The 15818-nt window shown below is 42.7% G+C and overlaps 1 protein-coding gene across 1 annotated transcript in view; it reads right to left on the minus strand.

Annotated features, from left to right (window-relative positions):
- LOC308176291 (protein C19orf12 homolog) overlaps positions 1–15818 on the minus strand; it is an 85663-nt gene that overhangs the window by 15297 nt on the left and 54548 nt on the right. The window contains exons 10-11 of the transcript XR_013938210.1: positions 9419–9485; positions 6513–6620 (exon numbers count right to left, since the gene is read on the minus strand). The gene's annotated coding sequence lies outside the window, so the exon portion shown is untranslated. The remainder of the gene's footprint in view (positions 1–6512; positions 6621–9418; positions 9486–15818) is intronic.

The following is a 15818-nucleotide window of genomic DNA, read 5'->3' on the forward strand; positions in this document are numbered from 1 at the left end:
CTGAAGCTCTCCAAGGATTCTCTAACTCATCACAGGACAGAAAGTTGAAAAAATGATGTATCACAGACAAAATAAAATTGAAATCAGTTATGTAATACACATATCCATGTATTACCAAACCCCTTACCGGAATGTGCTGACAGCTGGTCACAGAGTATAGCTACATGTTCCTATGCTGGTACCAGTTGTCTCTGGGCTGTTAATGCAGGAGCTGGTCAGTGTAACAGCGTGAAGCTTCCAAGGTAAGCTATTCTCCAAGCCTCTTTGAAAAAATATGCATTATCCTGGAACTTTACATTATTCAGACTTGGTTCCAGTATTTAAAATATATTCAGATTTTTAAAGTTACACAATTGTCACTTGTTTTTATAGCAAGTGACCTTTCCTCTAATAAAGCAAAGGGCTTTTCTACAGAGGTTCTGTTACTATTTCTCTTAAAAAATGCTTGTTGTTTTTTGATTTTTTTTTAATGAGGTAACAGGATGACTTGGCAAAGAAACACAACTTTCTTTACCTGAATTTAGTGAAGCACTTTGAAATTTCCTCTGTCTGACTGTGATTCTTATCCTGTCATTTATGTAGCATTTTAGAAAGGACCTTAATTGTGGAAGTGGTACAGCTACAGCGCCAGCAGGACTCTGTCTGCAGAAGCTATGGAGCAAAAGCAGGACATGCAGCTTGCCTGATATCGTACCTGAGTCCTCTTCTAGAAGGAGGGTAGGAAGGGATTTTCAATTTCTCAGATGGTCAGAATTGGCTTTTTCTAGTACTGGCAGTCACAGCAAGGGATTTGTGCTGCCTACATCTCCCTAGGTGTGAGAGCAAAGCACATCTGTATTCCATATACGTTACTGCACTGACATAATAAGCCTTCTTGCACTGGGGCAAACTCACCATGGGGATCCAAAGGTGATAAAAAATTTTTATAATAATGTTCATCCTGTTAATGCCTGTTGTATCCTTCGGATTGGGAAATAATCCATAATCATCTCACAAAAAGTAGAAGTGCTCTTCAGAAGGACCTGGGGGAGATGGCTTTTGCAAGCCTGGAAGTGAGTGCATCAGTGTGAGACACGGAGGAGTACTGCCCTTGTTTTTGTAAGTACAGGGGGAGGTGAGTCTTTTGTAATGTGAAAGGAAAAGACAGGTGGAAAAAAAGATCTGTGTGTCTGTCCCTGCCTAAATTCATACTGGCATTTACTTTATGGCTGGAAACTTGCTTAAGGACGACTGCTGAATGCAGAGGTATGTGCGGAGCCCGTAATGGCACAGGAGAGCTTATCTTTTGAGTAATCACTGGTAAGCAAAGGGAAACCTGCCTGGGTTTGAACTGTGCGTCCTGGTGGGCTCATCACCACTGCTGTTTTTTCTCAAGGGCAGTAAGTATTCTGCAGTGACTTGTTTTTCTTCCAAGGGAGAGAGCCCAAACACATTTTTTCCACAAGAGGAAGAAACAAATATGTCTAAATTTATCTGAATAAATAGCTGAAGCTTGAAGCAGCAGAGCCTGTCTAGGAATAGTGATGTTTTTATTCAGCTTCAACTGTACCTCAGCATGGTCCGTTAGTAAATAAATCATCTGCTTTGCTCTGGTACTTTCGTTTCATCACTTACAGAGTACATTATGTCTTGAATTGCGTGTTGCATGGTTTGCAGAAAATACGGGAGGAAATGCATCAGCTTGCATTTGTCCTTCCCCTCATATTGTAGACTGCTGTACCTGCATAGGTACGTGGCAGCACCTGGAAGTTTTGCATGCAATAAAAGGAGTAGAGTTATCACGGTCTTTTTGATTTTAATCACATTAATCACATTAAAGGTGAAAAAGTACTAAATCTGCAACTAAGGCTAATTTTTTCTTTTGATTTTTGAGATCACATTTGTGTGCTACTGTAGGAATAACAATTTCTCTATTCTAATTCACTATAAAATGTCAGAACTACTAAACAATAACCTGACCATCTGATGAAAGATCTCTCCTAATGAGAGCAAGAGGCTGCTTTTCCTTCCAGTGAAGAACTGCACACATGCAGGGATAACTCATTCCCAGCACACAGGATATCTTCAACAAAGGAGCAGATTGCAAAGCTAACCTCTACCTTCACTTTATTTTTACCTTCAAAACCACACAGAATGGGTCCTCCAGATTTTCGGGGTTTGGTTTCCACATTTGGGCCAGCTTTATTGCACAACATTTTGCCTATGTTTAGCCCAGTATTTGTGTAGTGCAGGGGAAAAAACTGGCTAAAAAAGGAGGCTGCAGCTTTTGGTACAGTATTTGGTCTGTGGAAAGCACTCAAAGGAATGAGAAATATTCTGATGGAAAAAAAAATTAAAGAATTTGTTGCCTTACTGCTTGTGAGTGCGTTAAGGACTTTTGCTAAAACATCTATCCTTTGAGAGTGCTCTTTCTTCTGAAAAGGGCAACTGCCTCACTTCTGCTGATTATATTTACAAAGGGCAAAGTGAGTTTTTGCTGTACCCTTAATGGACAGAGGCTAGTGGCAATTCTTGCTCTTTCATAAATCTCAGCATTCCTAGTGGTGTCTGCTGTCAGAATCGATTAGGAGTAAGTGCTTGGACTGCAGAGCCCTGGAAAGGCGGTGTGTCTCCTGCAGTCCCACGCAGAGCCAGGCAAAAACTCCTCCAGAGCCAGCAGTAGGCTGGGTGCATCCCTGGGCATGGGGGAGACAGCCCCTGCTCCTTAACTCGGGGACAGCACAGTCGGTGGCTCCTCCTGCAAAGCCAGGAGCTGGCTGAGCTGGGAAGCATGAGTGATGGCTATTAGGGGCCAGAGCTGAGTCATCCGTAATACAATCATAAGGAAACACACATTTTTCCTGAGAGAAAATCAATAGAACTTTGCACTTTTCCTTGTAATACTTCCAGCCTGCGCCATCAGCCATAGTTTGCTCACAGTTATACTGCTATAAATTTGCTGCAAGTTAATGGATTTCAACAGAAATGAATGGATTTACAACAGTGTAACAGATCTGATGCCAGAGCCATGCACATGTAAAAATACATGGAACAAAAGTAGCTTTTATTACCACACAGGTGACCTTCAAAATACCAAGGCCTAGCCAAGTAAAAAGCAAAATTATCTACCTAGTTCCTTGTATGTGCCTTTCCTGGCAGAAGACCCAAGGAAAACATGTAAAGCATGCAGTCCTGAAAATAAGCTGTGGGTGGCAAGAAGGCCAGAGACCCACCGAAGAGCAGATGGGCGAGTAAGCGAGTGCATGCTACGATGGACGATGAAGAAGACTGTCCGAATTGTCATTTTTCATTTCCTGCATAAAATATTTGGGAGCCTCATCTCACTCAGAAATAGTAAGTAGATAAATAATGTGCTTCTAAACTTGTGTGTCAAAACTAGGTTGGTTAATGTATGAGAGGCCTCTGCTGCATTTGTTACTACACAGTAAATTTCATGCTTAGCCAGAGGCTGACGAAGTTCATTTATTCATTATCCCCAAACTTCAGGCGGTTATTAGTCAAACTCCCCCAATACAGCTATTTAATAAAAAAAAAAAAGAACAGAAAATTGATGGGATCAAAAATGTTAAAGTCTTAATTAATGCTTTTTAGCAAAGACTGACTGGAGGGGAGTTTGTTGTGAGAATATTAATTTGCAGTGAGTGAGTGCACTGCCTGCTTCTGATGCCCGTCTCCTTCCTGCGAGGGGGAGAGGCTCTCGCAGCCCTGCCAGGGTGCTCAGCCCCTGCTGCCTGGCGAGCTGCTGGTGGGCTGGGACACTGCCTGCGTCACCCTGGGGGCTCTCTGCCACCAGGTGAGAACTAAACAGTGCTACAAGCCCTCGGAGAGCACTAAACCTCCAATACATGCAAATCACTGCTGATTAAGAGTGGAAAACATTCATTTACTGGGAGGAAAGGACATGGGATTTTGTCTTTTTTCCACAATTTTGGGAAATTGCATGTTGTTTTTGTCCCCCAGTAAGATGCCCTGAGGCAGAGCCTGGGGCTGCATGCATGGGAGGCGTGGGTTTCATCCACACAGAAGTAGGTGCAGTTGCTCCATTGGAAAAGTACCTCATCCTAAAACAACGGGAACGAGACTAACGGCGGGGGAAACCCAGCCTTGGCAAGGGGGCAGCAGTGAGGGACTCCTGTGCTGCCCTGTCCTGCTGCACAGCCCATTCTCCAGGCATGGCCATGCCTGAGGGGATAGAAAAAAAGGCCAGCACTCTTTCTGGTTTTGTTTTTCAGATCGTATTTCTGAAACCCAGCAATATCTTCTTAAGTAAAAGATAGATTTGACTGTAAATAGAACCAGCCAGGAAAGATCTGGTTCTGTTCTGAATCACTGATAATGCAAAACAGTACTGAAAAACTGTTTGAAGGATCCATGCTAATGTTAATTAAGGGATTGAAATCTCCTGTTTTACCTCTGGTGACTGCCAGCCTTACAATTACAGCAATTATGGACATTCTAAGCAAATCACAGTTATATTAGCAGTCAAATGAAAGAGGACTGTGCTGTAGTTACTTAATGGATTTCCCTATTTGCTGGCTATAGATTTGTCTTACTGTTAAAAATGTTTCTAAAAATCACATATGGAAAATCATCTTCAGCTTAACGCAAATGAAATGAACAAGGTCTCAATAAATATCTCAAAAATGCTTAAAGTTCCGTAGAGAATTAAGCTTTCTCTAACAGGACATTTTTCATTTTTACCCTGGGGAAGATGGGAAAGGGGGTGTTAAGCTATTGTTTGTTTTAGTCCATGACCAAATCTGTCCAAAACTTTAATTAATCTTTGTGTTAATACCTTTGGAATAGGAAGCAACAGATAAATGTCTTTGGGAGTGTTACACTGGGGTGGGGGGGGGGGGGGGGGGTGGATTGACCCTATAAAATGGGCTCTTTTTTTTTAAACAAAATTTAGCTCTAAATTTCCATGTCAGAGCCTCTTTTTAATGTATATGTTGTAATTCATTTAATTACCCTGGACAGTTGCAAATCAGTGTTTCCAGAGTTGTCAGCATTGATCTTTGTGACTGATACCTGTTAGCGTGTCAGTTATCAGCTGTCTTTGCAGATCTCAAAATGTGTCACTGGCCCCACAGAGAGATTTTCAGCACTGTGAGGGTGCGTATGAGGAAGCTCAGTGCTGGGTCACTGACATCCCCCATTGCCCTTGGTTTGCCTCATTCTCCGCTCCCAGGAACAACTTGGTTGGTTGCTGTGACCTAGAGATGAGCACTTGGCCAACTGTTAGCAAAGGGTGCAATACCTCAGTTATGTCTTGGGACTCATGCCCTCCTATGACATGGGGCAGCCTCGGGCAGGGGGATAGCCAGTGCTCTGAGGAGCTGGAGAGAGCACTAAAAATTAGCTTGGAGAATTAATCCTCTGGGATCTCCAGCCCATCACCAGTGTGATGGTAACGACTGTTTTTCTTCTCAACTTACTGGGATCCCCTTGCACTAACGCAGGACAGAAGGGGCTGCCTGCCAGGTTCCCACAGCTGTGGCTGGTGCAGCTCAGGAAACCTCTCACCAAAGTGCGTGGTTCAGCCTCCTGTGCTATCTTTTGGCAGGACAGCCACCACCTCCCTGCCAGCTTCAAGCCAGCAAGGACAGCAGGAGCACAAGGAAAAGCCACCGTGGTTCCTGAAAGAACCCTCAGCGGCCTCAGGACTTTAAAAGCCTGCTTTCCCTATTTAAGCTAAGCAATCCTGTGTCTCCAGCAGGAACTGGGATGTTGTTGAAACAACCCACGTTTTTATTTTATCACACACGAACATACATTGCTCTGAGCTCTGGAAAGCTGAAAGCACCTACTCAGTGTGCCTTGCTGCTGCTAGGCTGAGCAGCGTGTGAGCCTCGGAGCTGTGCTTGCTTGGGAGTGTTAATAAATCTTTGGACAAGGACATGGGGTGCACGCTTAAATCTGAGTTGGGAAGGAATAACACTAAGTGATGGTCTAGACCGAACTATGCCTGTCAGTGATGCCTGCTACCCTGAGGAAAACTCGAAAAAGTGTGCAAGAGAATCTAAAGGCAACACAGTCAAATGAGACCATGAAAATGTACAATTTGATTAAGGAAACATCAGTTCCTTTATGATCTTTACCAAATACACTCACATTTGTTATTCATTTATGCTAATTCAGTGCAAGACAGTAAAAATACAATCATTCAGTGCTACAAATAATGATAATAGTGTAATCCATTTATTGAGTGCTTGGATATAATTTCAACTTTTATAGTGTAGTGGTATGAAAGTCTCAAGTTAGTTAAATACACAGCAAGGTGCTAATTGCAATCCTGGTTAAAATGAACCTCGGTTTATGGTAAGTTGCTGGTTGAGCTAATGACTTTGTAGAAGAGCTAGCTTCAATTCCCCCTAAAGTCAGCAGCCAAACTCCTTATATAGTGAAATCTTTTATATGACCTCTTTTAATAATTAATAATACTGGCATTTTGGTCTCCAGGGACGTAAGCAGGGTTCGACAAGACAACAAAAACAAAATTAAGTACATACCAGTGCATCGATCAGTTGTGGTTTTGCTGATTTGGCCACCTTGCAGATTTTTCAGCGTGTAGAGAGATGAAGAACAAAGACTCACCTCTGCATCCAGAACTGTGGGAGCTCCAAACGAAAGCAAATAGTAGTTAAGAAACACACACTAGGTACCTGTCAAGATCTGAACTGTAGCATGATTTAATAGCAAGACCAAGTAAATGAAACTAAATCCAGCTTGCTATGGTGTCAAAAGTCTTAAAACTTTTTTCAGTTTTTTTTCAAGAACATGAAATCTCTTTATTAATCTAAGAGTTAATTATTTTGAAATCAGCTAGATCTTACTCTAGACTATAGTATTTCACCAAGACAAACCATCTCAAAAGGAAATAAGTGGAGCTCTGCTCGGTTCAGAAAGTATTTTTCAATGTGGTCATAACCGTGCATAGAAAAGTCAGCTAAGCTTAGGCTCATTACCCGGGGTAATTCAAACCTTGCCGCTCCAGTTTCTTGGAGCAGAGCAGCACCAGAGAAAGCACTGCTCACGCTTGGTGCCATGCCATGAAAATGCCACATGTTTGACATAGCATGTGTCCCTTGATTCAGTGTTCATCTGTTGCTGCTAGCATTTACAGAGCCTGAGAAAAATATCCACCCGATCTGTTGTTTACAGCCGGGAACACAATTACAAAATAGGGAGGAGGTGGAGGTGATGTGGGAAGCTCCAGGGACTGTTTACCTGGGGACACTAAAATTCACCTGCTGTGGGTTCTCTGAAGTAGGAGACAGCCGTGCTGTACAGCCCGCGCAGGGAATGTGCTCAAGTCAGTTCTGTGGTCATGCTGAAGCCATTTGTTTTGATTCGAGCAGCCTGTGTTCCCAAAACAGCTGGCTGGAGCTCAAGGGGACAGCTGAATAAGCAGGAGCAGCATGATTTGCCCATGGCTCAAAGTTTCACTCTGCTCTAGAACAAGCTCTTCTCAGTCAAAAAGGGTGCGTTTTTTTCTTCATATGCTGAACCAAATAGCAAAATAAGGTGTTTTCCCAAATAAACTAACTGATAACAATTTTCACAATGCATCTCTACCTAACTGGGGTGCGATGAAGTGCATAATTCAAATGCTATCTAGCCAGAGGGCTTAAAGAAAAGCTTAACTCTCCCTGCAAAACAGAGTGCAATGCTGCTCTGACAACTGGGTATCAGCAGGCTGCAGGCTTTCTACAGAGCAGGTAACATAGGTGCACTACCTGATTGCAGCTTAAATTCTGTCCCCAGTCATGCCTGCTTGGTTCAGTATAGTTAGTCAATGGCTATTAGGCATTAAATAGTCACAACATACAGCTTATTTCAAAAGAAAATTTTTTAACAGCACAGGTGACGGTTGTATATGTATTGAGGAAAAAACAGGACACAGTGAACTAAATTTAGTTTTGCCACTGTGAAATAATTGTATTAGGACAATGCTGGCACTTACTACTGAATGGTAGCACCCGGCATTCACTACACAGGAGAGATTAGTTTCTCTCTATATATATATATATAATATATATGTAGACACATACCATATATTTAGTACTCAGATGCTTGAGACCAAAACTCAACACCTTAGAAAGAAGTAAACACCTTTTAAGCCCAGCAGTACAACCATGGTTGTGGAAATACTAATTGCAAGTGGAAAATAGCCCCAGTGTGCAAGATCTCCACTTTATTATATTGCAATGCATTTTCTCATTTTTCATGTGCCTGGTTTATGTGATCCTGCCTGTATGTAAAATGGTTGGTGACAGTTCCTTTGATTTTGTTTTAATATAATGTAATATATGGGATGCTGAAATTCTGTGAGTTACCTGCACTTGACTGACATTTCTGAGAGTCAAAAAAACGCTATGTATACTTGACAGATTAAAATGGGTAGACTGTGTACAGCGGTATCCTGCTTCAAAGTGCAGGATTGGAAGGCTTCCATTAAATTGTTATTTTCAGTTATTATTAGCTCCTAAATCAGTTAATATAATTTCTCTTCCATAATGAATGCGCAGCATTGTGAGCCTAAATGTCATATTTTCTATTGATCCATCTCCACAACCTGTTTAGTGAAATAATTAAAATGATTTACAAAGCTGACCCAATATCTTAGTGGTTTAGTAAATCATGTTGCAGCGTGGGAGGCTCAGCTAGTTTTAAACTCTCAGCCCTTGACAGCACCAAGACCTCAAAATGAAGCTGCAGCAAGTGCTGTTCTGTGTCTGAAGGCGTGCTCACAGCTGGCATAAACACTTCCTCCAAAGCTCAGGGGAAAAAAAAGGGTTTAAACCGGTTGGTTGGTTGCCCCAGTTCAAGGTAGAAAAATGTCTTGGTCTCACCAAACTGGAGCAGAATTTGAGCTGTAATTTTCAGTTAGTGTATTCTCACTTGCAACTTGAGCATCCCTGTCTCTTCTACCCCCAGAACCTGACCCTACATGTCTGTGGCCAGCAAATGGAGACCAGCTGTGGAGCTTGGTATTTTTACATGACAGACAATGTGCAAAACGATTATTTGCATCTTTTGTTGTTGTTGTTAACTTATAAGAAGAGGACGGGTATAAACATGATCTCTCTTTCATAGAGGAGGTTTCATAACTCTCTGCCAAGGTTAAGAAAGAGCTCACCAGAATTCAGTAGTGTCAAGACAGAGATATACTAAGGCATGCTCCGAAGTCTCTTAAACCCCCTGCAAGTGTCTTCGGTAATCTCAAAAGGCTGTAGGTAGCTCCCCAGGCCATAGGGATGGCTTAATGATGATGATCTGCCTGACACAGGAACCCCTCCTGTAATAGTACAGGCTCTCCTGACTGCTTCATGTCTCTTACAGCCCTTACAGGCAAACACACAGGGGTAATACTGGTAGAGCTTGCAAAATATTCCCAGGTTTGTTTCTTGCTCACCTTCTTCATTGCTGTAATACCAGCGGGGTTCCCTCAGAGCAGGGGCAGAAGGATACTACCGCAGCACCTGCAAAACAAAGCAGAAGCCAGTCTCTTCAGCAACGGTGGCAAGGGCAAACTATATTATGAGCATACGTATTACTATGAAAGCTAGCAGCAGCCCTCTTTCCCATTAAAAAAAAAAAAAGCTCTGTGACAAGTTGCACTCCAGAACAAAAGGGATTGAGGTGACTTCTGTGGGATCAGGACGATGGCTGCAAAGCAAGGAAGGTGCAGCCAGGGCCAGCCCTCACGGGAATCGCCCCCTCCTGGGGGTCCTGCCCTGGCCAGCCCTGCAGGAAGGACGTGTCCTGGGAGGGCACGTGTGGGCAGGCAGGTCACGAACCTCCATTCTCGTCCATGACACGAAGGAAAGAGCCCACAGCTCTGAAATCAGTCAGCATTTGAGACATCATTTATAACATCTCCGCTTGGAATTCATATGCCTGAGCAAGCCTGAAGCTTGCTTTCAGCGTCTGGTACATTTATTTTAGTTCTATTCTTTTCCATAATTATACAAAGAAAAGAAAAGCATCCTACAGAAACTTAAAATTTTGAAGACTGTTGTTGGATGCACTTTGCAGCAGATGTCATTATCTTCCTTCCTGACCCTAACCTGCCACTGTTTTTGTTTTGCTTTAAATGGACCCATAATTTTACAATGTGAATTCAACTGGAACTATTCTTTTTGTTAAATACACTTTACCCTTGGACTGACTGCTTCAGGCTCTGAAAAGAAACATTTCTTGCTTGTGACTGCTCCAAAATAGGTCTGAAATTCAGGAAGAAGTGTTGGTAAATGGGCTATAATCATGCTGAAGGGCAAGGGAGTATTCCTCCTCAAAGACAGCAGAAAATAAAGGAGTATCTGTGTTGCCTTCTGTTGCCTCAATGTTGATACTTTTACAGAACAGATTTTTTTTTTCAGAAAGAAGCCTGCCGTGCTGCAGCGTGCGTTTCAGAGGTGAAACACCTTTAGTCATGCCCTTATTGCCACACTTGGAAGTGTAAATAGCAGCCTCATTTTTACAAGCCCCATGCACACAGCAGAACCTCTCCGCACTGCCGGTGGCAGAAGACCTGTGTGGTGGCTGTGCCACACGCAGCAAGACCCCAACAGCAAGCCCTGGTAATTCAGGACTCAGGGGAAAGAGAGCACCATGTGAGTAGCGCACCCAGCTGCTGAAGCAGGCGGCTGTGCTCACGGAAGCTGCAGGGATGTTACACGAGTTTGATGTCAGTGACAAATTTGGTTGAAACTGGACACAAGGGTCACACATGGTCTCAGCGAGGGACTGTAGCACACAAGCGCACACATCACATGCACACACGTAGTGGGGTCACAGTCCCCTTGCTGCCTTCCACATCAGGTGGACATCTCCCCCGCGCTGATTGCTGGCCGGCCCCAGAATTGGTTTTCTTCCAGAACAGGAACAAAAACCACCACCACATACCAGAAGGAGCTGGGCAGCTCTGTCACCAGTAAGTGCCAAATTGCCCGAGCTGACGTGGGCCTGAACAAAGACTCAATCATTACCATTAAAAGACCAGACAGCACACAAAATTCTGTCACTGAATACAAGCGCAGTTTTACACACAAGGCAGTCCTTTACTGCACCTCCTCTGTGCAGCTACCAAAGCAGCCTTGGTCTTAGAGCAGTCGCAAATAGCAGCTATTTTTCCTGTAGGTGCGATTTGCCATTGCAGCAGTCCTAATTTCACACTAATGTAACTCTTAGAAATCCTTTTAAAACTACACTAACGTAGACGTGACTCAAGCTCAAACTATTTGTTAACTAGGGCTCTGCACCTACTGATCTGTGGCAAAGGAAAGGATCCCCTGGCAGCTGGCTGCAAATATGGCTCGGCTCAATTATAAGTCTGTGATTAGTTAATTCTGTTTAGAGGAGCTGCCTAAATTAAAAATGTTCTCTCACCCATTCTCACCCGCTGTTCTGTTTTTAAGAAGTATAAAGTGCTTAATAGTCTCTACCTCCTGAAATAATCACTAGCAGGATGAAAGTCCCCCCCACACACACCCGCCGCCATTTTGTCCCACTGCAAAATGTATAAGTTAAGCTCATGCTAAAATTAACATACATTGCTGAGGCAAATGAATTGGCATTGCCATGTATATCTATTATCTTCTAGCATTTCTGAGCGGGAACGCCATTTAATTAACAGCCTGACAGGCTAGCTCACTCCTGAATTGCAGCCACATTTATTACTTTTATCTCCTTGGACACCTGCCTCTCTCCATGGTTTATCAGATTTCTGCTGAAGAGATGGACAAAATATTTTCTGTTGCATGAGGTTGTATTTTTTTAAAGGTACTTACTAAAGCACTGAATTCAAACAAATGGAGGTTTCTGGTTTTTCTTCAGTTATCAAAGCAGTACAGCAGCATTAACCCCTCACTGCCCCATCCCACAGCTGCAGTTCGGAAGAAGTCAGATTACGTATTGGAAGACCAAAGCCCCACCATTAGGGCCATGCTAGCAGCTGCCACCCTGACCACCTCTCGTTATGCTCTTGCCTGCAGTGGCAGTCAATCTGTTAATCTTGTTCAGCACAGTTTCAACAAATACTTTTCACTTGCTGTTCTCTGGGCCTCACTACCTGAGTCCCTGGAGACACACAGGTAAAACGGGCAGGGCTCAGCGTGAACGGGCACGCTGTGACAGACGCAGTCAAACTGGGGGGACCTAAACCCAGGCGGTGACTCAGCACTTGACACCTTCATCAGTGTGGCCTTCGAAATGCAACTCTTAGACAAGGATAGCACAAGCCGACTCGTGTTATTAAAAAGAATGTCTCACCCCTGACAGACTAATTGTATTAATCGGAAAGAATCTGGCAGGAGCAGGGCCTTCCCATGATGTTTCTGTGAAACATGTTACTTTAACACGAACCTTGCACGAACAGTGCCTCTTCCTGCCTGTCTCCTTAGTCCTAGCCAAAACTGCCTCGCCTCACTTCAGAGCACTGTGGCTGAGTCACACCAGGTCTACAACTCCGCACTGAGCTGCTCACTGCCAGCTGTCCTTTAACCCCAAGGACGGCCCGGCACTGCCTGTGGCAGGCGGGTGATGCGCCCCGCTGCAGCCACGGCACTGCCGAGCCGTGCTCGTAGGGTTACCGGGTTTCTTTTGCACTCTACAAATAGCAACGTGATCTGCAGTTACACAGGTATGGCCAAAACTTATATACCAGTGGTGGACTGCAAAGTCGACCCAACCAAACCATATCAAACAGGCTTCCAGAACTGGACAACCATTTCCTAGGAAAAAAGTCTAAATTTTTCTTTGATGAAACATCCAGCATAATAGACTTTTTTGGTGCTTGAAACCTTTTTATTTGTATTCTTTTAAATTTTTAATTATGTTAATTTAATATAGTTTAACCAAAACCAAACAAAATGCCACATTAAACAATTCAATCTGCTATAACTCCAACAACTATTACTATGTTATAGTTTATCATTTTTATTTAATACCCATTTTGCATCATACAACCCTATCTCAATGTAGGCCAATGTTCGCTAGGCTTTAAAATATTAAATGTGAAACCCAAGAAACAGCAAAAATAATGCCTCTAAGACAGCCTGTCACAGATTAATACATGGGTGCATTTACTATTTAATTAGTAAATACAAGCTGTTCAGGTGTACAGTGGTTTCCGTCATACTGACGTGTTTGAACCATACATGATCTCAGCACGCAGGGAAACCAAATATCAGTTGCCGAAACCTCAGCTTACTGACTGTTCATTATTGTTTTGGGGAGCAAGTGGTGATTTTTTTAGCATTCTGTGAGGCTGGGCAATGATACTTCTGCAGTAGTTATCCCCAGGTATTCTAGTTTCACTCATTCTTTTATATATATATTTTAAGAAGGATATAGCTAGTTATTTTGATGTTAAAAATACATTGGTGTTTAAAAAAAAAAAATCACTTCCTTTACTTATGGTGAAATTGAATTCCTTCAAAATCTTCCTTCCACAGATAAATCTGCTATAATGTAAAAGAAGTTGGGGTATGTGAGAACTCGAAACCTGTATGCTAAAAGAAGATGCAAACTGGTAAATTTCGTCTAAAAGATGAAACAATATTTAACTTTTTTTTTTTTTTTTTTTTAACTTTAAACCGTTAGTTGGATCGCAGCAACACGTAGAGAGATGCCCCAACGCAGACAGCCGAGGCAGGCTCCCCAATCCTTGTCCTGCGCTGCCCCCTAGTGAGGCAGGCAGCAGCTGGGACTCCAACAGAGCTGGCTTCTTTCTTTGCCTGCGTTTTAAAGCCCAGCTTTTTAAATCATTAAAAGCTTTGAAACCATTTGGGGGTTATTGTATGTCCCCCCGATTTCTGACCCATTAAGATATATTTGGATTGTATTTCTTCATGCACAGCAAAGCCAGACTTTCTTATTCACGCTTAAGTAACATCTGCAATTTGAGAGGACAAGGAGCTGGGATTTTAAGGTAATAATGACCCTTCAGTCAGCGTGAATAGTTTATCAGGTCAGGAGGACATATCTCATCCTAATCAATGAGTTAGACAAACTGATAAAGCAGAAAACTTACTGAAAAACACATTGAAAAGGAACATTTGTGGGACCAGAAGGTATATCATAAGATTACACTCTTAAACCAAACCCAGCCATCTGAAATTCATCAAATAAATCTATAATGCAAGAGTTTGGGCTTCCACACATAAACATTACAAACTCCCCCCTAGTAAACCTACAGTGCCACGAAATGAAAGTCCAGGCTACTGATACCAAATACTCTGTTTACCCAGCTGTCCGAACAGCAATTCTTAGTGTGCCCGTACCCCCCATTCCCCAGGCACAGCCTTTTCCGCAGCCTGAAATGCTGGCATGGGCCTGATCCGGGCCAGGCTGAAAGGAGCCGTCAGCGGGACAAGGAAAAAGTGGCGGAGAAAGGACGGTGAGGAGCAGGTGGCGGTGGCAGGACTGCCGTGGTACGTGAGCCGGCTGCACACTGCTTCAGCACACGGTGGGGAAGTTATGGTAGCTGCCTGATATTCAGATGGAGGAAATCAGATCAGAGCATTTTAAATGGAAATTATTTTCGCTAGTACAGCTGTCCCCGGGGACCAAATCCAACTGCTAATACAATTTGGCCAAGAGGAATAAACTATATTGATCTTGAAAGCTCAAATGCTTGCTGAGACGGTCTTTTAAAGAATTACAGTATCTATTTCTTGTATCACCTGCAATCAGCAAAAGTGATTATAACAGTGATTATAGCCCAGTCACTTTTTACACACATCAGTCCACCTCTGCTCATCTCCAGCTTCGGCTCATGATAACTCTTTAAAAAACCAAACAAACAAACAAACAAACACCCCTGATCTTCTATTCTTATGTCATACAAATATCTTCTTTTACATTATAGTAGATTTATCTGTGGAAGGAGGATTTTGAAGGAATTCAGTTTCACCATAAGTAAAAGTCTTTGGCTACTCTGCACCTGAAGTTCTAGCTTTCTGTGACTGCGACTATAAAGCAATTTCTATTATTGCTCCCACATTCACTCTGACATTCCCCCAGGACACTGCTGTGACCTGACTTGGCCTGCATACATTCTTTTCCCAACACACCTGTAATTCAGAAATACCGACAGCTAAAGCAATATAGCCCCCTACTGTACACAAGTATAGTGGTTCAGTGTTGGGTTTTTACAAATATATATATATATATATATTTAGAGCGCAATAAATAATGCCAAACACAGATTTAATGGAATAAGAAATGCCAGTGTTGGCACCTTAACTTGGAATAAATAATATACATTAGGGGTTTATATCACCATAAACCTATATCATGCTTTCACGCTGATTTTCTTGAAGAAGTAAAAAGATTCAAAGGTCTAAGACACACAGACAGGTGGAGGAGGTGATACTGCACATTCAGAAACATGCATTATAATTATTTTGTTTGCTCTTTTGTTCGCATATTTCCACTATTTCCACATATTTTCCTGGAACACATACTAATGCACTAATCTCGCTCCCTCAGCCATTGTATCTGAAGATAAATTGGGAAATGAAGACGTAGAGCTGTTGGAAGAGACTGGCTTCCCCAGGCACCAGTTTAGCCTGGATCATTGGATTTACAACACCAGCATCGCCAACACTGATTTGACTATTAATCCCTTAAGTGCCTCAGGAATTGCAGCATAAATCCAGTGAAGGAGCACTCATACGGCCCTGAAGACCCATAGTGCTCATCCTGGTACTCCATTCATGAAAATTGATCTTTTCTTAATAGCAATGACAACTCAAGGTGTCACAGCTTTGTAAAATCAAGAGATCTGTTTGCTGTGGCAATGTCCTTAA

This window comes from Anser brachyrhynchus, assembly GCF_964034855.1.
Source record: "Anser brachyrhynchus genome assembly, chromosome: 12".
NCBI lineage: Eukaryota > Metazoa > Chordata > Aves > Anseriformes > Anatidae > Anser > Anser brachyrhynchus.